The following is a 26,166-nucleotide window of genomic DNA, read 5'->3' on the forward strand; positions in this document are numbered from 1 at the left end:
CTCCTAAGAAAAGTCTCCAGGTAACTTTCCTGAGCCTCACCTTCAGCATCTCCCCGATACTTCCAGGCTCCCCGGGACTCCTCATCCTAGTCCTTTGGCCAGAACACTGGGCCATCATATACCCTATTCTGCCTCTTAGTTTCTGTGACTATGCCCTCATTTGGAGCCACGCTGTGAGGAGCCAAGGGAAGAAAACAACAGGTGTTCACCTGAACCCTCCCATGACCACAGTTCTCTCGGTGAGAAAGGCTATGCCTCCCTCCAAGCTTTAGGTGCTGCAGAGGCCCCCATGGGTCACACATTGCTCTGGCTGTTCTAGGCCTGCCATTCCCTAGGGGCTGGGGTGCAATGTAACACAGAAAGAAATTAGAAACATGGGCCGCTTTTGTACCCTGAATGTTTGGAGACATTTTTTTCCTCCTACTTAAGCCAAAAGCAGAAGGCTTCCTCTGGAATGCTCTCCATCCACAGAAATGCCCACTTCTGGGTTTCAGGCTGATTGGAGTCCAGACCAGAGAATACAAGAAAAATGTTAAAAGTACCAGAAGTTCAATGCTATTTCAAAATCTAGACTCTTCCCCCGCATCTGCCACTTACTCTTCAGAGTTCTTGACTAGTGTTGACTAGCCCTACATGCTTACCCCAGGTTTACGGTCACATTTGATGGGAGAGACAGGGTCACTACTTCTCATTTCATCTAACCCAGAACCACATCTCCCCTCCCTCCTCTGCTTTTAGAGTAAGAACTGCAGCAGTGACACCACACGGAAAGTGGCCTGGAGAGAGGACGTCCTAGGAGGTGGAGGGCCTGGGGGAGTCATGTCCACCAGAACTTGACCTCTGCCCATAGTTAAACCCCATAGTTTTCAATCCTTTCCCTCTCCAACCTTTCTCCTCCTTCCCTCCTCTCTCATTTTTACTTTCTTTCCTTCCTCTTTTATTTTCCATCTATTTTTTTTTTTTTTTAAAGCTAGAGGTCTTTTATTCCAGGAACTCTTAAAAGGAATCCTAACATGATCAACAGATAATTCCCAGATGCTTCGCTAGATTTTGACTGCTTCCCCAACCTTAACACTGGATCCCCTATCCCACTCTGCCTCCTGCACACAGCACCGGGTCACCCAGGCTGGATACTGGAGCTCAGGTGCAAACCTGCATTTTCGAACACCCCTAGGGAGTTGTGAAATCAACCTAGTGATTCCAGACCAGATATATATCTATATATATAGATATATATTTTTTTTCAGGAAACACAAGAGAAAATAGAGTACATTTCATTTATTCAGATAAGGACTGTTTTCATTCCATTATAAATAAATAGGAATTTGTTTTCCTGTAGGAGTCTAGCCACAAAAGTTTAGAATCTACTCTTCCAGACTCCTTCCCTTATCTTCCACCTCCATCCAATGAGTCACCTAATTCCCTCAATTTGTCTTCTGAAACAGGCTGCAAATTCATCTTGTCTTCCATCACTGCCTCAGGTCCAGCTTTCATTGTATTTCTCGAATTACAGCCACTGCGGATCCCAGCTGGTGTCCCTACCTCAACTCCCACTCTTTAGCTTATCCAAGGTAGATGTTGTTACCACCCAATTTCCCAAAACATCAAACACATCAGCTGAAGCTGGAAAACCTTCCGGCTCCATCCTACCTCAGGATGAGCCTGGGGCCCCTCACCTCCCAGCTCACCTGCTTGCCTTTCGCTTCTGGCCCAGATCCCCTGGGCTCCTGTGCCTCTGAACATTCTGCCACCATCGAAGGACTTCAACACTAAGCCCATCAACTCTGAATTCATTACCCATGCCTTGCATTTAAGAGAATATATAAAATACACATACATTCTACAAACCAGAGCTAGATGTAATTTTTCTTTAAAAAAACAAAACAAAAAAAACCTTACACCCCAAACACATGCAAGAAAACAGTTCCAAATCAGTTATTTGCCTGCTTGTTCATGTCCTTTCTTTGGCCAAAGATGCCAAAAATGCCATTGAAGAAGCTGGAAGGTAATTCCTTCCTGGCAGAATCACTCCAAATTTTTAAACAAAGAGCGCAAACATTGTTGCCCCATGTAGTCTTTTAATAAACCCTTCACCCATTCTTCCCTCTTATTTGATATTACAGTGACATTATAGGTCACAGGTGTTCAGCAAACACAGGTGTTCACAGAGCTTCAGGAGCTACATGACCTTCTTAGGGGAGTCCATACGATTTAGGCCCATGTATCTTAAATGCAGTGTTGTTGCTTTTGTTTAAAATGCCATTATAAGTAGGGATATAGCACGCGCTTTACTCTAAAACTGCTCTTTTATGTGCTAGAGAAGGCTTGGTTTGTAAACCAGGTATCCAGTTACATGCTGACCCTACAGTTCCATCATGAAACAAAAGACTCTGCCCACTGAAGTCAGAGTATTTCAATTTACTTTTCTACATCCCCTTCCTACTATTTTTTTGGCATGTTTAGATAACTTTTCATTTTGATATAATCTCAAAATTACAAAAAAAAAAAAGTCATAGAAATAGCATAAGGAACCTTTCTTTAGTTGTATACATTTTACCCAAATTAAACATTTACATTGTATACTGTGTACTTTATCATTCTCTTTTCCTGAGACTTAAAATTTTTAAATAAAGAAATGGGTATATTTAAGTGTACATGATGATGGGATAGACATACGGTGAAATGATTACTACAGTCAAGCTAATTAACCTGTCTCCTCACATGGTTAATATATGTGTGTGGGGAGAGCACTTGAAACCTGCTCTCTTAGTCGATTTCAGGAAATTAACACAGGACTAACTGGAGTCAGGCTTGTCCCTTACACCTCCAGACTTATTTACTGCACTTAACCATTCCAGGTTTTCTCTTCACAAGAGCAGGAGGAAGGTAAGCCTGGTCTACAACCATTTCCTTAGGTATTTCACTTCACTGTTTGAAAATGTGACCACAAATCACTGTTTATTTAACCCAAGGTGGAGAAAAATAAGCTGTAAAAAATTTAAAAACTGCCCACCACAAGGGCAGTTGTCTGCTACTACTGGTCATGACGGTATTTTCTGGAGGTGGGGGAGGGTGACATGTAACTTGCCCATCAAGTTGCGTCCATCAGGATGGGTGTTGTCAAGGCGTCGGGTAAAATCAGATGGAAGCACTAGACTGACACGGCTTTCTTCAACCAGAACCCAGCAGGGGCTCCGACAATCGGCAGTGAGACTGCTCAAGTCAAAGTTACCTCCTGAGAGGGGAAAACCACGACTACCGACTACCGTTAAAACCTTATCTTCTGAGAAGGGCTAATTCATCTCCGACACCAGATTTCAAGTTCTCTGAATCAGACCATGAAAACAAACTCTTCCTTAATTCTGGAATGGATCTGCCAATCCCCAATTTCCATTATTCCCCCGCAGGAAATAGTGAAAAGAGGTTGATAATGTTGACATTCTTGGAACTAAGTGGAGACCTTGGAGTCTGAGTTATTATTATGCTCTTGCACTTAACTGTCAGCCCTAAATAACAAGCCTGGGCCCAGTTATCCCCAGGGGCAATTGTCAAAGAAATACTCTTTCAACACTGATTACCGTATGAAAATTAAGAAGAAGCTGCCAATTCTAGACTAGAGACAAGAATGTAATCAGCACAAAGAGCTCCAACAAGGTGTCAAAGTTTTGAGTCCGCAGCTGACATTCAGCAGAATTCGCAATGCAAATTTTCCAAAGCACTCTTAGAGAAATGACGAACCTCCCCTCATCCCTGAATGCCCAAAAGGTCCCCAAGATAAGTTTCAAAATAAATGAGGCCTAAGAGCCTCATTTGTCACTTGCAAGCTTCACCAGTAAGATCCAGAGAAGGGAGGAGGGTCCTCCCACCCAGACTCCCTAGAACAGGATCATTGGCATTGTTCGTCCTGGTGGACCTTCCCACCAGGTCATTATGGAGCCAAGCCCCATCTGCACCCAATACCACTCACACACGCCCATCTCTTGCTGGCCTATTCCTTCACCTTCCAACCAGCAGCAAAGTTCAAACCCCAGTGTGTCAGGCTCAGTTTCAACAGGCTTCACCAGCCATCCAACAGCCTCGTCACTGCCACAGCTTCTCTGGCCTCAGTCACACCTAGGCTCCCCAGCCTCTCTCAGGCCCTGCCTTTCCACATTCCTCCACTTTTTAGATAAGGAGAAACCAAAGGAAGAAAGATAGTCTTCACACTTTAGCAGCTTTTGAGCTTCTAAAAAGTTTTGGCAGACCCCTAATTTCTCTACGAAATGAACAGTCGCTCTAATGATGTGCTCTATGATGACCTTCCAGAACTTCCAGCCAGTGACTTCACAGCAGATGTGCACCCTGTTCCCAAGGCATCTCAGAGTCAGAGAAGCACTAAATCAGAGACTCCACAGGCCCAGCAGTGACCTGCCCACCCTGCTCCTCTCCTGGGCTCCATCCAAACCCTGCTCCTCTGTGCAGGGACCCAGGGTGGCACCATGAGTCCATGACAAGGGCTTGCTGGAGAGTGCCTCTGGAGAAGCATCTCCTTCCCTGACCTACAGAGGCAACACACAGGAGGCAGAACTCAAGGGGTACCACCCTCTGGGTGGCCTACTTCTACCCTGGGATGACAGAGGCCATTGGCACGGGGCTTGGAGAGAGCACTCAGACCCAAGCGGGGTGGGATGAAGTAGGATGGGGTTTATAAACACCCCAATTTAGAAAAGGGTGGGGCCGTAGGAGCTTAATTAGAGAAGGCTTCATGGAAGAGGGCAACAGAGACATACCTTAAAGGCTGGGGAACACTTCCCTGCAAGAAAACAGAGACTGCAGGGCAGGAGAAGAGAAAAAGTACATCGATGCTTCCCCCGATTTCTGCTTTAAGGACAGTGTAGCATCAATGAAAATTCATAGAACTGGGACCCAGGGAGAAGCTGTTTTTCCATGTTGCCTCCACCAATTCCTAGTTCTAAACAAGCGCAAGGTACCCAGCTCACACATTTGCACAAGTCCTACCTTGATCCCCAGTTGTAAAGATGAGACAAGGTTCTGTATTAGCCCAGCACAAGGCTCATGGTCCAGCAGTCCTTGCTAATGTGTTGCTGAACTACATCTCTGGACTTGAGCTTTGTCATCTGGGCGATATAAGGGTTTAACCGAAGACCTCCTAGGCTCTCCAGCTCCCAATTTCTCCTTTTTCCTAACATTACTCCGAAGTCCATTGCGGGGATGTAATATGAAGTGTCTGGCACCAGGGGGAGCACTTCTAATGGTCTGCAGACCCAGGCCTCCCAGATGGGACTCCAGTAAACTGAGAAATTGATTTCTGAGCATTAAAGCAATCAGAGTATATTCCAGTATACTAATTCTGTACTCCTATTTAGAATTTCAACCTCTTTAGAATTTCCTTCCTAACTTCTTAGAACTTGGAATTTATTAGAACTCCCTAAAAAATTCCTGACTTACTAAACTTTCAAACTTACTAAGATTCTACCAACTACTAGCGAATCTGCGTTGAGAGGGGACTTGCCAAGGGCTCCCTGCATGGTGCTGGCCCTCTTCAGGGTGTTGCCTCTGCAGCATCTATAAAGAACCTGTGCCCTGTAATTACCTTGGCTGCCAGTATCCCAGGCACTGACCCTCCTTGGGCTGCAGGGAAAACTCCTTGCCTGGGAAGCCTTAACCACAGCTCCCCTCCCAGCACCCCACCTCCAGCCCCTAATTGGTCCTGGGTGTGGATCTGGCATCCAAGTTGTCAAAGTCCCACAGGTGTTTCTCCTGAGCAGCCAGGGGTGTGAACCACTGGTGGATATGAAACTGACCATTATCGAAGAAGACGTGCTTGGGTTAGGCTCTGTCCGAGCTCACAAACTTGTCTTTAACCAAAACCAAACTCAAAGGCAAACACAGGAAAACCCAAATTCCCGTGTCCAACAATCATTTTCCATGCTTCCCAATGGGGCAGAGCACTGTGGGTAGGGACAAGTGGGTGACTTGGTTTCTACCAGCCCAGCCTCCTCCTCTCCCAAAACTCTAAATTGCTGGAAATGGTTTCTGGGCCTCATCTTGTTGGGAGGACAGTTTCAAAATTTCAGTTTTTAAACATTATTTTAAAAGTCATAACATCATGTAATGCAGTCAATAATGTTTGTAAGTAAGACAATCCTTTGGTTTCTTCTCAGAGGACTTTATGACAGACCTCCACAATGGGATTTTCAAGGATTTTTTCAAAATGTGGGTCCACTGTAGGAGTTATTGCCTAGGACTTAAGTTTAAGCTCTTTATTAGATTACAAGTTTGCCAAATGTATTTTTCATGATATTTTATACTTATTTTAGGACCTAGAACAAAACTAAAATAGGCAAAATAGTCAAAGAACTGAAAGCGTTCTTCATGAGACTCATTCATACTTCTACCTGTTGCCCCTAAATTGGTGTTCAACAAAGGAAGAGAAATAATGAACCTCCTCTAAAGAGAAAAATAATCAGATCCCTCTTTTGAGTGTACATGTCCACTCCATTATCTATATCTACTGTCATAAAGCGGAAATAGGTAAGGATATAGTCCAAAAATCCTATCAGATGCATGCTACATACAACATGGATGAACCCTGAAAAAAAATACCCCACTAAGCACAACTAAGCCAGGGGCAAAAGGGCAAATATTCTGTGATTTCACTTACATGAAATACCTAGAAAAGGCAAATTCAGAGACAAAAAAAAGGGGTTGAGAAAGGGGAAAATGGGAAGGTATGGCTTGGTGGATACAGTGTCTGTTGGGGTGATGAAAAAGTTGTGGAAATAGGGGTGATGGTGGTCTAATGTTGTAAAGAGAATTAATGCCACTGAATTGTACAACTGAACTTGGTTAAAATGGCAAACTTTGTTATATGTACATGTTATGTTATTTACATATATGTTCTATGAGATATATCTTAAAAAAAAACAAACAAACAATGGCCTCACACCCATAGCAGAAAATCCTAAAAGCAATTTAAATGTCTTAGGAATCAGGTGGCCTGGGCATGTGCTCTACCAGTTCCAGAAGTCCTTCCCTGGGCACAACTATGCCCTTGCAGAGCTGCTGGATCGCTCCACAGCTGGGCACCTGTGGACGCCACTGCCACCCATCCTGTCTCCTTAGCCACTGCATTAGACTCCCATTTAATTAATAGCTCTTCCTTGGCAACTGTGATCACATGTTCATTACAATTGGATTGTTTTGCCATGCTAATAGTCATTATGGGCTGTCAACAATGAGTACTTTATTTTCATTCCTATAAATCTATGAGCATTTCACATGTCATCAACTAGTGAAGCTAAACAAAGACTTTAGGCCATGCATTCTCAAACAAGGGCAAGAACAACAACAAGTTCTTGGTTGCAAAAATACTGTAAATATTAGGATGGTTTATGGTCTTCTGCAGGGACACAGTGTGTAAGAGATACACAGTATGTCTGCAGCATTAACATTTCATGGCGGGGGGGTAGGGGACGCGGGGGGGAAGAAACAGGGTTGATTAAGAAAAAAATGTCTCTAGGGGGTTTGAAAATGAAGCAAGGGTTGATAAACACTGCTTTGTATCCTATAATTAAAGATTTTTCCTTAAACCAAAAATAAACAAAAACCAGCTGCTCTTCACAACAAAAGAAAAGAAAGAAAGGGAAGGGGGAAGAAAAGGAAAGCTATGAGAAGTCTGCAGCGAAGACCAGGGGACAGCTTTGCTGCAAATCTCCCTCTGGTCTTTTCCACTCGTGGCGAGAGGCCTTTCTCACCATGCGGCTCAACCTCCCTCAGCTTTCCCTAAGGACTGACACACGTACCATTCACCAAGCAGTGGTGCGCAAGTATTAAGTGCCAGGCACTCTGCTGGGCCCATGTGGGCAGGACCCTCCACACCGGAATGGACAGAGCCCCGCGGCCATGAGCACTGGAGGTGACCGGACCTCTGGCCCAACAGCAGTCTGGAAGAAAAGCAGCAGGGGGGCAGACCAGGGAAGGGGTTGCCAGCACAGGCTCGGAAGCCAAGAAACCCAGACTTCAGGCCATGTGACCTGGCCTCATACCAAACTAGCAGCTTTGGGCCAATGATCTGACCTGTGATGCTTCCAATCCCTCCTCTAAACACAAGAGATGACGATGTGTCATAGGGCGCTGCCTTGGGAATCCAGTGAGAGAGGACAAAACACACTGGTCTCTTGCCAGCTTAAGTAACGACTGGTCATGCTACACCAGGTGAAACAGGGTAACTCGAAAGGACACAGCCTGCTGTCACAATCTCCACCGGTAGATCTGGGGCAGCTACATCATTCTGTACTCCTGCTAGGGCCCTGCCACCATCTGTTAAGACAAGCTCTGGCTTCGAGGTCCACGTATAGGAGAATGGGCTCCAGCAGCTTATAGGCAAAGCCCAACCTGAAGGACCCAATGGCTAATAGGAATAGCAGCAGGCAGGGTTTCCAGGTCAGTGAAGAGTTTCAGCAACATGTACCCCTCTTTTGAGGCTAATTCTTCTAGTCAAGGTGAAACACACTCTGGTTGCCCAAGGACACATGGAAAGGACACATCAAGTTCACATTCCACAAACTAAACTAATAAGCAGTTTAAAAAAAAAAAAAAGTTTTCTGCATGATTTCATGGGCCCTAGAAGGAATAGGCCTTCGAGTAGAACGGCTCTTGCTAAAACTTTATCAGTGGATACACGCTTCCATTCCACAAAGGTGAGGTTAGGTCCGAGCATGCATCCTCTTGTGGGGCTAATAAAATATGCTAGAAATCTTGTGTTCCAGAGCCCCTCACTCCTGCTGGCCCCTTCCCAGACCTTGAGGGGTCCTAGCAATGCATTCTCAGAGTCCTGCACATAATTTGTAAGAGGACAGTACTTTAACAGCAATCACTCAAGACCATGGTCGCTTCCCACACTGGTTCCCCCCATCATCTTTTCTCAAATGGCAGGTAGAAGGATGATCAGGGGCATTTGGGGAATCAAGGCAAAGGAGGTGAAGTGGGGGTTTGGTGGGATGTATTTACATAGTTTACAATCTCTTTGGCATACAGAGGTTTTTGCATGTCATTCTGATGAAAGGATGATTCCCCAGAATGTTCCTGATGCCCAATTGGGTAACTCACCTAACTCTGTGATCTAAGGGCAGACCCTAAGGTCCCGCTATAATATGAACATGACCTAAGTGTGAGGCAACACAAGTATGTGAATGGAAGAGCCAGTGTTTCAGATGGAAAGAGCTAGAAGTTTGTGGTATATTCTTCCAATTCTTATAGCTTCCATATGAAACTAATAGAGGTTTATGCACATTTGAAAAAAAATCCTAGACCTTTCCAAGGAATCACCAAGAATGAACTATGAAGATACAAAGAACTGTCCAAAACAAGGGTTGGCAAATTATGGTCCCACAAATTACAGCCCACTCACCAAATCTGGTCTTCTGCTTGTTTTTATACATAAAGTTTTATTGGGACACAGCCACACCCAGCTATTTGCATAACGCCTGGGGCACTTTTGTCTATAAAGGCAGACGTGACTAGTTGATAAAGAAGCCCCCAAGGCCTAAAATATTTATTATCTGATCTTCTACAGAAAATTTCTGGTGAGTACTTCTCTTAAATATTATCTGATCTTCTACAGAAAATTCTTCTCTTAAATATCAATACAAAACAAATTTCGATCAGTTATACCAGAACAAAGACTGATTACCTTCCACTTTCTCTATAGGAAACACTACAAAGTCATTGTAATAGTAAGAACATAGAAAGCTACAGCCAGAAAAATTCAGGGAAAACTATTACAGATACATGTTAGTATGTCGGCTAATAAAAATATTAAGATTTTTTTTCATGTTAAGATTTTTTTTCTGGGTTTTGAAATGTTTATGGTATCTGTTAGCCTCCTGTAATCTGTAATTTGTTGTGCTTCATTTTCTCATTTTAAAATATTCTCTTTTGGGGATACCTGGGTGTCTCAGTCAGTTAAGCTGTTGCCTTTGGCTCAGGTCATGATCCCCGAGTTCTGGGATCGAGTCCCACATTGCCTCCTTGCTCAACAGGGAGCCTGCTTCTCTCTCTGCCTCTGCCTTCCACTCTGCCTGCTTGTATGCTTGCTTGCTTTCTCTCTCTCTCTCTCTGACAAATAAATAAATAAAATAAAGTCTTAAAAAAATATATTCTCTTTTGGACACCCAAGTCATATTAGCTTTAGGCCACACAGATCTGGATATTGTATAATTACTAATGTATGAAGAGGTGATACCCGGCCCTTTCTGTGGACCCTAGTCACCCCCAGACAGAACTTTCCTGGATTTCTAAGGGGGAAAAATAAACTCTGATTGGACTGAACAAGCAAATAGTTGAAGACAAGAGAGCTCAGAGTAAGACAGTGATTATAGCCAAAATAGACGCGTTCTCCAGGAACACCAGTCTCACACAATGAGGAAATGTGCAGTTCACTTGAAAATGTGTGTTGTGTCCAAGCAAGGTGCTACAATGAAATGCAGTCAGGTTCAGAGGAGCAGAAGCAAATGGTAGCCCAATGGCTTTCAATCAACGCGCAAAAATCACATATAAATTATCACCTATGAGGAGGAAAAGGTAAACCAGCTGGTCCTATTTTTAAAGCTTCCTTCTGAGCCGAGGAGGGATTTGTGTGGGAGCAGGGGCAGCTGCTCTTCTTTCTCTGCTTTTTCTGCTGAGCCAGAAGCAGCAGCAGCAGAGGGGGGATCCTGGAGGACAGACAGTGCCATTGGGTGGGCAGTGGGTAGGTGGTCTTGCGATTGCAGAGGGAATCAAAGGCAGAGAGTTTTGAAACCTCCTGGCTTTTCTGCATCATCCTGCTCTGAAACACTGAGCATGCTCAGAAAAATCCACCTCCCAGAAACCATCAAGGAACAGTAGGAAGTGATAACTGGGATTTTAGCAGAAGATCTAGAGAGAATACAGTGCTTTATACTAATGAGTCAAGAGGAGCGAGGCTCCTGAGCCCAGGTGATTCTTCCCATTTGGTGAGAACAGTGGTGGCAACAGGATAGGCTACCAGAGGCAGTGGGACGGAAAGCTGAGGAAGTACAGGCAGGCCTGAACGAGAGCAGAGCCTGGACACACTGCAGCTCAGCAGAGATGCAGCTGCGGTGAATTTAGCCTAGGGTGGGTCCAGAAGGAAAACCCCAGGAATTTCATTATACAGAGGCTCAATGCGGAAGGAATCACACAAGAATGGCACCGAAATCGATACCGAAATTCTAGGAGACTCCCCTAATTCTAGATAACTAAGGCATAGCTCTATGCATTAACCACAAAGGTTCCAGACTCTCCTTTCAATTCTAGTTAATCTGATTAGTAATGTAAATTATGGTGGCTTTGATTAAGAATCACATAAAAGGGACGCCTGCGTGGCTCAGTGGGTTGGGCCTCTGCCTTCGCCTTGGGTTGTGATCTCGGGGTCCTGGGAACGAGCCCCACATCAGGCTCTCTCCTCGGCAGAGAAGAAGCCTGCTTCCCCCTCTCTCTCTGCCTGCCTCTCTGCCTACTTGTGATCTCTCTCTCTCTGTGTCAAATAAATTAAAAAAAAATCACATAAAAATGTTCTTCATATGCACCTAAAGATACAAGGCACCCCTTCTCCCAGAGAACAGGTAAAACAAGAGACGTTATGAAACTTAGCTCCATAAAACATAATTATTAACCTTAGAAGCCTCCAAGTTTTCTCATACCAATATGGTTTTGTCTAGAGAAACTCACACACATGCTTAAGGAGACATACGCAAGACTCTTTGCAGCATCGAGATTTAAAACTGCAAAACTGAGGCAACTTAAATGTCTATCAGCATCAGGAGGTGGCTCATGAAACTATATCCACACACACATACACCACGCTATAATGAAAATAAATACACACACGCACGCATTAATATACACATGCCTAAAATACGCCCATGGGGATTTATCTTATTTTTCTATCTCTGTATGTTTTGATATTTTGTAATAAATGAAAAAGACTCATTAAATTAACTGCAAATTGACAGATTCTAACACAATGATGAATACATTCTTAAAGTAGAAGACAATGGTCAATTCCATCTTCTCAAAATGCTGTGTAATTTTGTGTATTCTCTTTGAGTGTTTATACATATGAATGTCTCATGAGGTTATAATGATGGCATACTATGTAATATTTTTGTACATCATTAGTGAGCTTAACATTAAACATATTTAATGTAGGAAATCTTTGAAATTGTCATTTAAAGTAACCCACCATTTTACTGCATACATATGCCTTAATTTTAACCATTCTCCTTTTCTTACACATAGATTTCTCCTAATTTTCCATTATAAATCACACTGTACAGAGTATTCTTGTGTGCACAGCTTTTTCCTTTCTAGAATTATTTAAGATATGTTCCCAGAAGTAGGATTAAGGTCAAAAATTTTGAGCATTTTTTGTGAATCATTATACATTGTCAATACTTTTTAAATATAAATGGTTGCAAGGCTTCTGGTTCTGGCCAAGATTGAGAAAAGGCATCAAATTTCCCCTGCTGCTTAAAACATAAAAAAATCCCAGCTTGCTGCCTTGAGAAAATTTCCAGCCATGACACAGGGAAGAGGACCCATAGCAGAAATGGGGAGTCATCAGCCTTCCTGAGTTGGGAGATCTGAGAGAGCAAGACTGAGTTCATAGGACAGAATACAAAAGAGAGCTGTATAAAAAGAACTTGGAAATCTACAAAGGATTCCCTTTGAGTAGTCAGCAGAGTATTAATCAATGCATGTAAGTACATGAGGTCAGGAAAAGAACCACCCAAAAGGATTAGAAAGACAAGTACCCAGTACTCATACAGGGCTATTTCCACCAACCAGACTAAAAAAACCTCATAATTCATGGGACATTGGGTACATATAGTACTCAGAAGTAGCTTGCCTTAGTCACGGATAAAAATTAAGCCCTACACTACATGCTTCTCTGATACCACCTAATTAATCCTAAAAGCAAAATTCAAAGGATCAAACTGCTTCCAAGTAACTGTGTTCCAGAACAAACTTTACAAACATTAAACACACACACACACACACACACACACACACACACACACAGGGGTGCCTGGGTGGTTCACTCATTAAGTATCTGTCTTCCACTCAGGTCATGATCCCAGGGTCATGGGATCGAGCCCCACATCAGGCTTGCTGTTCAGCTTGCTTCTCCCTCTCCTACTCCCCCAGATTGTGTTTCCTCTCTCACTGTGTCTCTCTCTGTCAAATAAATAAAATCTTTTAAAAATAAATTAAGTAAATTTAAAAAATTTAAAAATCAGCATGCCAATAAAGGAAAATTCATTTTAGAATTTAATAAAAAATTCCCAGGCATACAAAGAAGCAAGAAAAAAAATCCCTAGTCTGGATAAAAATTAACCAAAACTGACACAGATATTGGAAATATCAGGAAAGGGCATTAAACAGGTATTAGAAAAGTATTCCTTATATTCAAAAGCTAAAAGTAGATACATGAAAAATATTAAAAAGAGACCCAAGTTAAACCTCTAGGTGAAATCATAAGTAGACTTAAGATGAACATTAGACTTAATGGAATTAATGGCAAATTAAATACAAAAGAAACTGCCCAAAATGAACCACAGAGAAAAAAAGTAATTTAAAAATAAGGAAAACATCAGTGAGCTGTGGGATATCTTCAAGCATTCTAACATGTGAGATTGAAGGTCCTGTGGAGAAAAGATGGAAAAGGTGTCAAAAAATACTTAAGCAAACAATGGTCAAATCTTTTCCACATCTAATGAAAATTGTAAACCTACAGATCTATGAAGTTCAATAAACCACAAGCAGAAGAGACATGAAGAAAACTACACCAATTCACATCATAATCAAATTGATCAAAATCAGTGATAAAAAGAAATACTAAAAGAGGCAGAAAAATGACAAGAGGACCAAGGATAAGTATGACAGCAGATTTCTTGCTGGAGACAATGCAAGTGAGAAGACAGTGGAATAACATATTTAAAACATTGAAAGAAAAAAACAAAAAACTGTCAGCCTAATATTTACACCCAGTGAAAACATCTTTTAAACACAAAAGTGAAATAAAGAGTTGTCTGGACATGTGAAGGCAAAATAATTCATCGATAGCAGACTGCACTATAAGGAAGAAGGAAGGAAGGCAGAAGGAAGATGATGCCAGATGGGAATATGACTCTACAAAAAGGAATAAGGGGCACTGGAAAATGTAACAATGTGGGTGAATATGTAATTAAAAAATATATTTAAATCTCTTTAAAAGATAACTGGCTGCATAAACAGAAAAATAACAATGTAGTATGAGGTTTATAATATATGTAAAAGTAAAAGATATGACAATAGGCACAAAGACTAATAGGTGAGAAATGACACTACATTGTGAGTTTCTTATACGGTACATGAAGTGGTGTAATAGCCCTTGAAAAATGTCATAATGGACTAAAGATGTATGCTATAAATCTAAAGCACCCACAAATCCTACCAAAGAATTATAGTAACAAAAGGAAATTCTAAAAAAAATAATATAAAACAAGCAAAAAAAAAAAAAAAAAGGAAAACGTAACAAAGTACAGATAGAAAACAAACAAAATGATAGGCTTAAAGCAAAATAACATTAATCACATCAAATATAAAGGTGATAAACATTCAATAATTTCTTATCAGATTATATATTTTTTTAAAAAGACCCAAGTGTTTCCTACAGAAAATATTTTTTTCCTATAAAGACAAAAATTAGCTAAAAGTAAAAGGATGAAAGAAAAACCATGATAATCCTAATCCAAAGAACACTGGAATGACTGTACCAACAACAGATGAGATAAATTTAAGATAAAAGAGTATTGCCAGAGATGAGAGATGTCATTTCAGAACAATAAAGAGGTCAATTTATCTGGTGGAAATAACAATCCTAAATATATATGCATATAATAACAGAGCTTCAAAGTACCTGCTGTAAAAACTGACAGAGCCAAAAAGAGAAGCAGAAACAACACAATTATAGTGGAAAACTTCAACCTACTCTCACAGTCATCTCCAGAACAGTAGACAGAAAATCAGTAAGAATGTAAAAGACTGTAACACAGCTGTCCATCAACTTGACCTAATAGACATTTATAGAATATATTATACCCAACAACAGCAGAATGTACATTCTACTCAAATGCCCAAGGACAGACCAGATTCTGACCCATAAAAATAGTCTCAATAAATTTAAACAATTTGAGTCACACAAGACAGGGATTCTCTGACCACAATAAAATTAACTTATTAACAAATAATAGTAAGATCTCTGAAAATTCTTAAATATTTATGTCACAAATAAAACTTCTAAATAACCATGGGTTGAAGAAATCAAAAGGGAAATCACAAAGTGTTTTAAAATTACACTTGATATTAGCCAAAAGGCCGAGAAGTGATTCAAAGTGTTTTAAAATTAATAAAAATAAAATATATCAAAATTTATGAGATGTTGCTAAAAATCAGTAGTTAGAGGGAAATTTACAATACCCAGTCTATGTGACAAAGAAAGTTCTCAAGTCAACTACATTAGTTTCCACCTTAAGAAACCAGAAAAAGAACAGCAAGTTAAACCCAAAGTTAGGAGAATAAAAGTAACAATACCTATCAGACAAGTAGTCAATGAAATTTTTGTTAAAAAGGAAAACACTAGGGGCGCCTGGGTGGCTCAGTGGATTAAGCTGCTGCCTTTGGCTCAGGTCATGATCTCAGGGTCCTGGGATCAAGTCCCACATCGGGCTCTTTGCTCCGCAGGGAGCCTGCTTCCTCCTCTCTCTCTCTCTGCCTGCCTCTCTGCCTACTTGTGATGTCTCTCTGTCAAATAAATAAATAAAATCTTAAAAAAAAAAAAAAAAAAAGGAAAACACTAAAGAAAACCAATCTGGTGCTTTGCAAAAGTAAATAAAATTATACATCACTAGCCAGGCTGCTGAGAGAGAGGACACAAATGACCATATCAGAAATGAGATAGAAGACAACACTATACACTCTGCTGATATTAAAATAAGGAGAAAATATTACGAACTTTATGCTGAAACATTTTGACAACTAAAATGAATGGACAAATTCCTTGAAAAACACAAACAAACCCTTACTCAAGAATACATAGACACCCTAAATGGCCCAACATCTATTAAAGAAATAAAACTTGTAGTTAAGTTTTTCTAGGGAGGGATCTCTAGGCTTGGGTGGCTGTACTGGCAAATTCTAGTAAAAATTTTAAGATGAAATAATGCTGATTCTATACAAACTCTTCCAGAGAACTGAAGAGGAGAAAATTTTCCCAACTTATCCAATGATAAAAGAATGAGCATTACTGGAGCGCCTGGCTGGCTCTGTTGGAGGACCGTACAAATATTCATCTCAGAGTCGTGTTCAAGCCCCACACTGGGTGTAGAGATTACTTAAAAAGAAAACAAACTTCTAAAAACAAAACAAAGAATAAGTATCACCATGAAAATGAAAACAAAGACAAACATATTAGAAGAAAACTATAGACTGATAGCTCTCATAAACATAGCTACAACAACAGAAGAATTTTCAGCAAATTAAATTCAATATTAAAAGAAAATTACAGGGCCGGCTGGCTGGCTCAGTTCCTGAAGCATGCTACTCTTTATCTCAGGGTCATGAGTTCAAGCCCTTCATTGGGTGTAGAGATTACCTAAAAATAAGACTTTACAAAAAAAGAAAGGATAATACATCATGGCCAAGCATGGTTTATCCCAGTTTAATAATTTAAAAATGAATCAATGTAACTTACCATATTAACAAAATTTTCAAAAAGATCTAGATATATGGAGGAAAATTATTGATATGTATGCCTGATATAAACTCTCAGCCATAGGGCGCCTGGGAAGCTCAGTGGGTTAAAGCCTCTGCCTTTGGCTCAGGTTATGATCCCAGGGTCCTGGGATTGAGCCCCATGTCAGGCTCTCTGCTCAGCAGGGAGTCTGCTTCCCTTCCTCTCTCTCTGTCTGCCTCTCTGCCTACTGTGATCTCTCTCTGTCAAATAAATAAATAAAAATCTTTTAAAAATAAATAAATAAACTCTCAGCCAACATGGAATAAAAGTGAACTTCCTCAACCTGGTAAAGGATTTCTACAAAAAACCTACAGGTAACACCATGGTTATGGTTAAAGACTGAATGCTCTCCTTGTACGGCAGAAAACGAGAAGAAGGTCTACTCCTACCGTTTCTGTTCTACATTGTCCAACTCTACAGATAGTGCAATAAGGAAAGAAAAAGATTAAAAAGTATCAACATTGAAAAGGGAAAACCTAAACTGTCTTTATTTACAGACAACATGATCATTTACATGATCATCTAGGGAGAAAATTCTATGGGATCTGCAACAGGCTAGTAGAATTAATAAGTGACTTTAACAAGGTTACAGAATACTAGACCAATACTCAAAACTCAGTTTTAGGTCTATGTAATATCAATGAGCAATTTGAAAATGAAGTTTAAAGTACATCAAAAATATGAAATACCTAGGGATAAACTACAATATATTGCTGAGAGATAGAAATGAACAAAATAAATGAAGAAATAAACCATGTTCATGGATTAAAAGAATCAATATTTTGAAGATGTCAATTCTCTCCAAGTTGATCTAAAGATTCCATGTATTCCCAATTAAATCTCAGCAAGATCTTTTTTTCCCCCGCTAGAAAGGGACAGGTCAAATCATATGGAAATGCCAAGAATCTAATATAGGTCCTTTGAAAGAGAAACACAAAATTGATATGTTGACACTCCCTTACTTCAACACTTACTGTAAACTACAGTAATCAAGACAGTGTGGTATTGGCATTAAGATAGACAAATAATCAATGGGACAGAATAGAATGTCCAGAAATAAACTTACATGTATATGGACAACTAATTTTTAATAAAGTTTCAGAGATAATTAGAGAAAAATATAGTAGCTGCTTTCCCCCCCCAACAAATGGTGCTGGAATGATTGTTTATACATAAGAAAGAAAAGAACTTTGATCCATATGATATGGAAAGACTAACTCAAAATAGATCATAAAATTAAAGCCTAAAGCTATAAACCTAGAAGAAAATATCACAGTAAATCTCTGGGACCTTGACTTAGGTAAAGATTTCTTAGATATGACACTAAATGTACAGTTGATTAAAGAAAAAAACTCACAAATCAGATGTCTTCAAAATTAAAAATACCGTCTTTGAAAAATATTTCTAGTAAGAAAATGAAAAGATGGGCCACAGACTGGGGAAAATATCTGCAAGTAACATATTGGATAAAAGACTTGTATCTGCAACAAATGAAGAACTCTCAAAACTCAAAAGAAAAAACAGAAATAGGAAATAATTATAACTAACAAAATATAAAGTAATAGAAAACAGGCAATCCCATTTAAAATTGGCAAAAGATGTTAACAGCCATGTCACCCAAAGGAGAGAGGCAGATGGAAAATAAGCACATAAAAAGATATTCAACATCATTAGTCATTCAGTAAATGCAAATTAAACCCCAAAGGAATAGCACTACCCACCTATCAGTATAGCAAGAACTGAACAGACTAACCGTATCGAGAATTACAAAGGATGTGGATGAACTAGACTCATATTCACACAATAGTGGTGGGGATGGAAAATTGTAAACCCCTTTGGAAGACTTAGTAGTGTCAAATATACACCTATTTTATGATTCAGTACTTCCCTCTTAAGGATTTACGATTCAGAAATGAAAGTACTTGGACACAAAGTTCACAACGAAAACACTTGGACACAAATGTTCCCAACAGCTTTACTTTGGAAAGTCTAGAACTGGAACCATCCAAATGTCCGCCAAATTGTGGTATATCCATACATCAGCGTGCTCCTCAGCACAAGGGGAACTGAACTATTAATAACACGTAACCTGCATGAATTTCAAAACAATTACGCTGAGTGAAAGACAGGTAATAAAAGAAGACGTACTACATGATCTGATTGATATACACCTAGAATACAAACTAATCTACAGTGACAGAAAAAGCTCAATGGTTGCCTAGGGAAGGGATGGGGAGTTGGGGATAAAAGGAATTAACATAAGGAAAGTTTCTGGGGGTGCAGGACATAGCTCACTATTTTGACTGTGGTGGTGGTTTCACGAGTGTATACATATGTCAAAATGTTTTAAACTGCACGTTTTAAATGTGCACAGTTTATCGTAGGTCAACTCAACCTCAAGTAGTTTTGAAATATCTATGGTTGCACCTAACAAAAGAGAAAATGAAATATTCTACAAAACGAAAAGGAAACAATGGCATAACAAGTGCAGTCTCCTCAGGGAGTCAGCCAGAAGCTTCTTGCAGTCTCAGAAATCTTTGCCTTCGCAGAGCTAAACAAGGTGCCTGGCGAATTGTCAATTTTCTATGGATGGTTGGCTCAGTAAATGAACAAACCTTAAACACTCATCAAACTCAAATATCACTCCTCCACATTCTTTTTTTTACTCCAAGCCGAGCTCAGGAACACCCACTTGGTGAATGGAACGGTCTCCCTGGGTGCCCCCCACACTGGGCTTGTGCGGGGGCTGCCAAGTCCCCACAGGGAGGAAAGAACACACGCTGTGTAAACCCACCAGCAGAGGGCCAGCTCCCACAAGTGTTACTTCCCTTGCTGAACCTTTATCTCACTCTCTCCTTTTCTGTCCTGTATGTTTATGTGGGATAAATGTCCAACGTCTTCACCCCTGGTTTTAAAATTAAACCATTTAAACTGTTAGGAATCTACCTCACAGAGAGAAAAACAAAACACAGTGATATTCTCTTCGACCTTTGATTGTTCTCCTCTAAGCCTTTGGCTGTTGTGTTTTGAAACAATAATCCTAACGAGAGTGAAGGGAAGGGAGAGGCTCTCTCCCACCACAATCAGTGCATCAGACCTTGGACTTCACCTGTGCAATGGGCCAGCTCCTGGACAGCCAGGGGCTTGCCCTTTCCTTGTCCATATTCTCCTGTGCCCTCTGTCCCCACGAGGATACCACTCCCCTCCAGTGTCACTCTGTGTCTATAGGCAGGGGTGGGGGCAAGGAGGCCAGGGTGAAGGCTGTCCCCAGGAGACAGTTTGGGGCAGGCAGGGGTCAGCTCTGTGAGGTGGTACTTGCTTTGAGTTTCTACACCCATTTCCCCATAAACAACAACAACAGAAAGAACAGAAGCCCTAAGTGAGTCAGCATTTGAGACCCAGAAAGAAGCATGAAGCAGGTATGCAGTGGCGTGGCTTACTTCTTCGTGCCCTTTATTGGATGTCTCCTGCAACACCCAATAAATATGACACCAAACGCACTGGGCATAGTGGAGACATCAGTGTGTAAGCAAATACATCCATGTTCCACGGTTAGGAATCGACCCCACGGTTAGCAAAGCAAAACAAAACCATATTCTCATCTTCCTTGGGTTGTTCTGCTGTAAACCTTGCCTATCATGTTGTGAAACAATCATCTTGCAGAGAGAGCCTCAAATCCAAGTTAAAAACAGCCCACTTCATCCTGAAAGAGAAAAACCTGAACTCTCCTTAACGAACATTCCAGCCCACCTGCTCCTCTCCCTTCCCGCTGCCGGATTGGGAACACGGGGGACGTCCTTGAGTTGCTCATGAATCTGACTCTAAAGCAAACAACAGACGGACATCTGAAAAAACACTTTGCTCCTCAGACAGTCATTCTCCGTGAAGGGCACCAATGCTGAAATTCACACCCACCAGCACACACGTGGTGAAAGTTGCTTTGGGGGCTGCCCGGGGTCAGGTTTTTTTTTTTTTTTTAAATAAAATATCACACCTCTGCAGTGCAAATGACAGGAGCTGGTGCAAAGAAACAGAAAACTGTAATAAATACACAGATGTGAAATAAAAACACCCCCAAAGCCACCAGGAGCCTGCACCACTAAGTAGAGCCTAGGTTAGTAAGTAAGCAATGCTCATTTGTAGTAACACCGAATGCAGAGGATTAGCAGAAACGTTTGAAGGTGAAATGGGGTGGAATGACAGCCTAGGGAAATGCACCCTGAAAGGGATTTCTTCTGCCCGCACACCTACAAAATTTAGCGCCAGCCCTGATTTCTCCGGGAGGAACAGCCTGCCATGACACTCGGATTCCAGACAGATTTCACGCTGGTTGTGCTCCGGAGAGCAAGCCTGTATTGCACGTGGAGGGCCTCTCCCAGGAGCTGGCTCTCAGCAGTTCCTTCCAAGCAAGCAGCTCGGTGCTCTGATAGTTGCACGGGTGTGAAATTCCTTTAAAACAGCTTTTTTTTTTTTTTTTAAAGTCAAAGTAGTTTTTTTTTTTTTTTTAAAGAGAGCTGCATCAAGTTTTTACCCATTTCTGCATGTCAAAGAAGCAACAGTTCATTTCAACCTTGACTTGAGAGAGAACCAAACACTAACATCTCCCAAATCCTCTGCTTACTATGTCAGCTTGGCCCTCTCGCGCCGCTGAGAAGCTCTTCCTACAATGGTGTCTTCCTAATATAAAGCATAAGCCATGCCGAGGGAAAGGCATTTCCCCCCACTCATCAAAAACACAGATAACATACATACACACAGAGAAACACAGAAATTGTTTCCAGGACCTAAAAACATTTCATGATAAACATCCCTGAGCTAATATGTTATTGGTAGCATCACTGGTTGCAAAGGATTCAGGAATTTATTTCAAATGCCTTAAGCCACCTTTTTTTTTTTTTTTTAAATATTGGGTGCCAATGAACCTCCAGCTTGCTCCATTCTTCTGGTGACATGCCACCTCTACAGAGAGGCTTTGCTTGTCCACAATATGTAATATAAAGCCTGCCCACCTCACCTCTCTGCTACCTTCCATCCCAGAGCCCCACTTTATCTTTCTTCACAACGATTGTAACCACCTGTCATCATGACATTCATATGTTCTTGTCCATCTCCTTGGCCAGAGTGGGAAGTCCCATGAGGCAGGGCCAAGTACAGCTCACCATTGTGTACCCTGGTCCTGGCTCCATGGGGACAAAACGAACGTTTGTTGACCCAAGTGAGAAGAGAAGGGTGGGAAAACAGGCTGGGCAGGGGAAAATTCTAAGTTCTCAAGTGTCAAGTAAATGTCTGCCTTAGTAACTCTAATGTCGTTCTAAGATAGACAACACTGAGGTAATCTGCAACCACGCTTCATTGCATCCTCATGGGGACCCTTGGTTGACAGGATTATTAGCCTGGTTTTAGAGAGGAGAAAACTAGAAAGTTTATTTTGCCCAAGACTTAAATCGAAGAAATGCCAACTTCTGAAGAGACTTTTGTCTAATTTTTAAGTTGAAATTATCTGTAAAATTTCCTTTCAGAGGTTTATACAGAGCTGGAAAAGTACCCACCACTCTGTTCAAAGAACCGCCTGGGGACGATGCTAAGGTAGGAGGAGACATGTCTGAGAGGTTCAGCAGGAAAGGGGCAAGCTCGCTTGGCTCCCAAGCCCCAACTTGTCTACCCACACTCACCTGGTTTTTAGGTTTCCTCCAAAACACATTTACTGCTCCACAGCCCTGGTTGGTTCTCCTTGGTTTGTTCGGTCTGGGGCCAACTTTTCAGCTTGCCAAAACTTTTTCACGTCCAGAGGCAGTAGGGTAGCCAGTAACTGTGACTGGTCACTGGGGCGTCTGCAGCCACCCCAACGTCCGAGTGACTCAGTTGCCCAGGCACCTCACGGCAAGAGCTGACTTGAGACGTGACCTGATTCATGGGGCCGGGAGATGCCTGGGCTTTGGCCCCAACTAATAAAGCACTTACCCATGGACCAGATGCAATTAGATGAGAAGCAAACCAGGAAAAGTAAAAAGGAAAGTCAACCTGTGATAAGCAAGCAAGGGAGGCTCCTCACCAATCACATCCCACGAGCGAGCTGGAGGTAGCATTGCAACGAGGAACGTGTGTGGGGACACAGGGCAGGGAGTCTGTGCTAGCATCTGGTAGTGATTCTACAAACCTACATCTCTCCTTAGAGAAGAATATGGTCAGGAGGAGCCTTTCTTCCAGGGTGACACCCCACCTGCTCTAATATTCAATACAATACTCAATACAATGCTCTAATATTCAATACAATTCAATACAATAATACTGCATAAATAAATACACGGATCTATCTCTCCAGAGAATAGCCAGAGAATTTCTCATTTACACGGTGTATTTAATGAACACCTATTATGTGCCTGAAACCCATGAAAAAAGACTTTAAAATAATTTTATGTTTAGCATGAAGATTTAATTCACTACAGCTATACTGGAACCCCTCCTCTTGCCCTGGAGAGTGAAACTTGGGTTTAAGCCATGAAGTGCCCAGTTTTCATCACGGAGATAACTGGAAGAGATCAGAAGCACGATCTTTTTCCATAAACATTCTCGTTTTAAGACGTAGAACTGATTTTGAAACACCAGCACTGGCAATATCACGAAATATTATTTAAAGGGTAGAGAAAGCAAGCTTGGAGAACAAGCACATTATTCTGTTCAATGCCTTCCTCCATGGCACTCAGCAGGACCTCACCTTAGTGCTGACACACCATTCCCGTTTCTTAACCTCCACTCAAGTCCCTAATGAGTGGCTGGACTCCAATGTCTTCTGAAAGTTAGCCCAGCGTGGCTCAAAAAAATCTTTTGAGCATTTAGAAACTTCAAGAATGTTTTCTTTTGCTCACCCTGGGTAGACGAACCAGTTAGAGATTCTTCTTGGCTCCACAGGCTGTTACCCTGAGTGCTCTGAACTTTCCTCCCTGGACATAAGCAGGAAACGTACACATGTGATGGCATATGGCCCAACCAGGGTGTGAAGGAAAACATCATGCAATTAATTACTTGATCACAGATTTCTCTGCTGGTGGATTTCTCTAAAGGGAAATGTACTAGTCATGGTTCTCCTGAGAAACAGAACCAAAAGGATGGATGGATACATGGATACACACACACACACACACACACACACACACACACACACACACAGTTATTTTAAGGAATTGGCTCATGCAACTGTAGAAGCCAGCAAATTCAAAATCTGCAGGGTGACCTGGCAGTCTGAAGACCTAAGAAGAATCAATGCTACAGTTCAAATCTGAAGGCCACCTGCTGCAAAATTTCCTCTTGCTTAAAGGAGATCTAGTCTTTTGTTCTTTCCAGGCCTTCAACTAATAGGATGAGGCCCACCCATATTAAGAAGGGCAACCTGCTTTCTTAAAGTCCACTGACTTAAATATTAATCTCATTCACAAACACCCTCACAGAAACATCCAGAGTGATGTCTGACCACTTATCTGGGCACAGTGGCTTGCCAAGTTGACATATAAAATTAGCCAAGTTGACATATAAAATTAACCAGCCCAGGGGGCTAATGTACTCCCCTCTCCCTCCTCCTCACTTTGTTTGTTCTTCCAGTTACACAGTGTTTGTTGTTTTGTTTTGTTTTTTAAACACAGGACTATGTCTCCTGTAATACAGATGCCCCTAGTAACTGTGAGGCTTTATACACTATCTTTGACAACTTCAACATTTCTCCCTTTACAAAGGAACTCACGCAAATCTCAAGGTCAAGAATTTTCTCTTCTAAACATACCATTTTTTTCTTTGAGAAAAAAAAAATCAAACTTTTGAAAACAAAACAAAAAAAAAGTGCTTTAAGGCAGAATGTATATTTTCCCGGCATAATTCTTTTTCAGCCAATTTATGCTGGGACAAAGATGGCCATTCAGGAAGCACCACATGTATTTATAGCAGATAAAAGGGTAAATGTCAAAGCCAAGAAACCTGATTCAGAATACTCAATGAAACTGTGTGGCCTTTCCTTTAACTTCTTGTTATTTTCAGGAACTATTAGTGTGAAACAGCTGTCTATGATTTTTCTTAGAATTTACCAAAAAACTAAGGCTAATTTTTTAAATGCTTAAAAATGAAAAAAACTGAAGAGATGGGAGTCTAGAAAAGAGATCAAGGCACCTCCACCCCTACCTGCCTACCCACCCTGGCATCTGTGGGTTGAAAGCACGTTAACCATGGAAGTCATGACAGGTTGTACTTCCTGTTTGGGCTCGAGCTCTGATCCTTCTAATTTTCACAGGATATCTGTCTTCATAAAAAGGCAAGGATGGTACTAACTTTACAAAAGACTGTGGGGTAACCCATTAAATCAGCCTCATTATAAATAGCTCTTCTATCCATGGTACATCAGCCTTTTAACTCCAGCATTATAAACTGGAATCCAAGTTCCCATTTGTGAAACCTCTTTGATGTGGGGCTGAGGAAAACTGGACCAGCCAGCGTGGATATTTCCTGGGAGCCTTCAGATGCTAGCACAGATCTCGTACCTCTCCCTCCGGCTAGTGCACCAGTAAAAGATCCTTTATAAGCATAGACTTTGGTTATCTGAAGATCTCTAAGTACTTAAAAGAAAGGGCATTAATTTCTCAGGATTCTCAAGGGGGATAACCTGAAGACTTAGCTCAGTTCAGTTCGGAGGTCCAGTTTCAACTGTGCTCTGAAAAGAGGCACAGGAGAGCAAATGCCAGCTTTAAAAAGGTTAAACTTTAAAAAGGGTTTTAGGAAACTTTGGACCCAGAACCTCAACCATGTAACAAGTTTCCTACTAGCCCAATGTCCTGGGGCTAGTTCCATATTTTACTGACTATCCGATTAACTTCCCTGTTACTTGGAATGAATAAACACACATACATCTCTATCTTGTTTCAGATTTCTGACTGCTAAAATGGAAAGCAAAACAATCAACTCACAGCAACATTTCCTACAATAATCTCCTTTGGAAGAGCAGCAGTAAGAGGAAAAGAAACCAAACAGAACTAAACACACTTCCTTTTGGTAAGGACAAGCCAGCCTTGAAGAGGGTGGGGGAACGGAGAGGCCAAGGGAAGGGGCACAGAATTAAGTGTGCTGTGCACTGATGTGAGGCCTGGTGACAGAAATGCCAGATGGAGTGACCAGGGGGCAGGATTTGGGATGAGGACACTTTCCCTGAAAGGTGCTCTCCAGCCAGCCAGCCCTTCCTGTCTTTCCTTCGTACAATTCTCCTTCCTCCTGCACTCCCTGCAGCTCCCCTCCCTTATGCCTGCTTAAATCCTTGCGTACAACTCAGTAAAGAGAACTCAGGGGAGAGCAGG

The 26,166-nt window shown here is 41.4% G+C and overlaps 1 protein-coding gene across 22 annotated transcripts in view; it reads right to left on the reverse strand.

The window, feature by feature from the left end:
* The window catches only part of FHOD3 (formin homology 2 domain containing 3), a 456,221-nt gene that overhangs the window by 196,462 nt on the left and 233,593 nt on the right, over positions 1–26,166 (reverse strand). The gene's annotated exons all lie outside the window — the stretch shown is intronic.

Source organism: Mustela nivalis (assembly GCF_964662115.1).
Source record: "Mustela nivalis genome assembly, chromosome: 14".
Classification (NCBI taxonomy): Eukaryota; Metazoa; Chordata; class Mammalia; order Carnivora; family Mustelidae; genus Mustela; species Mustela nivalis.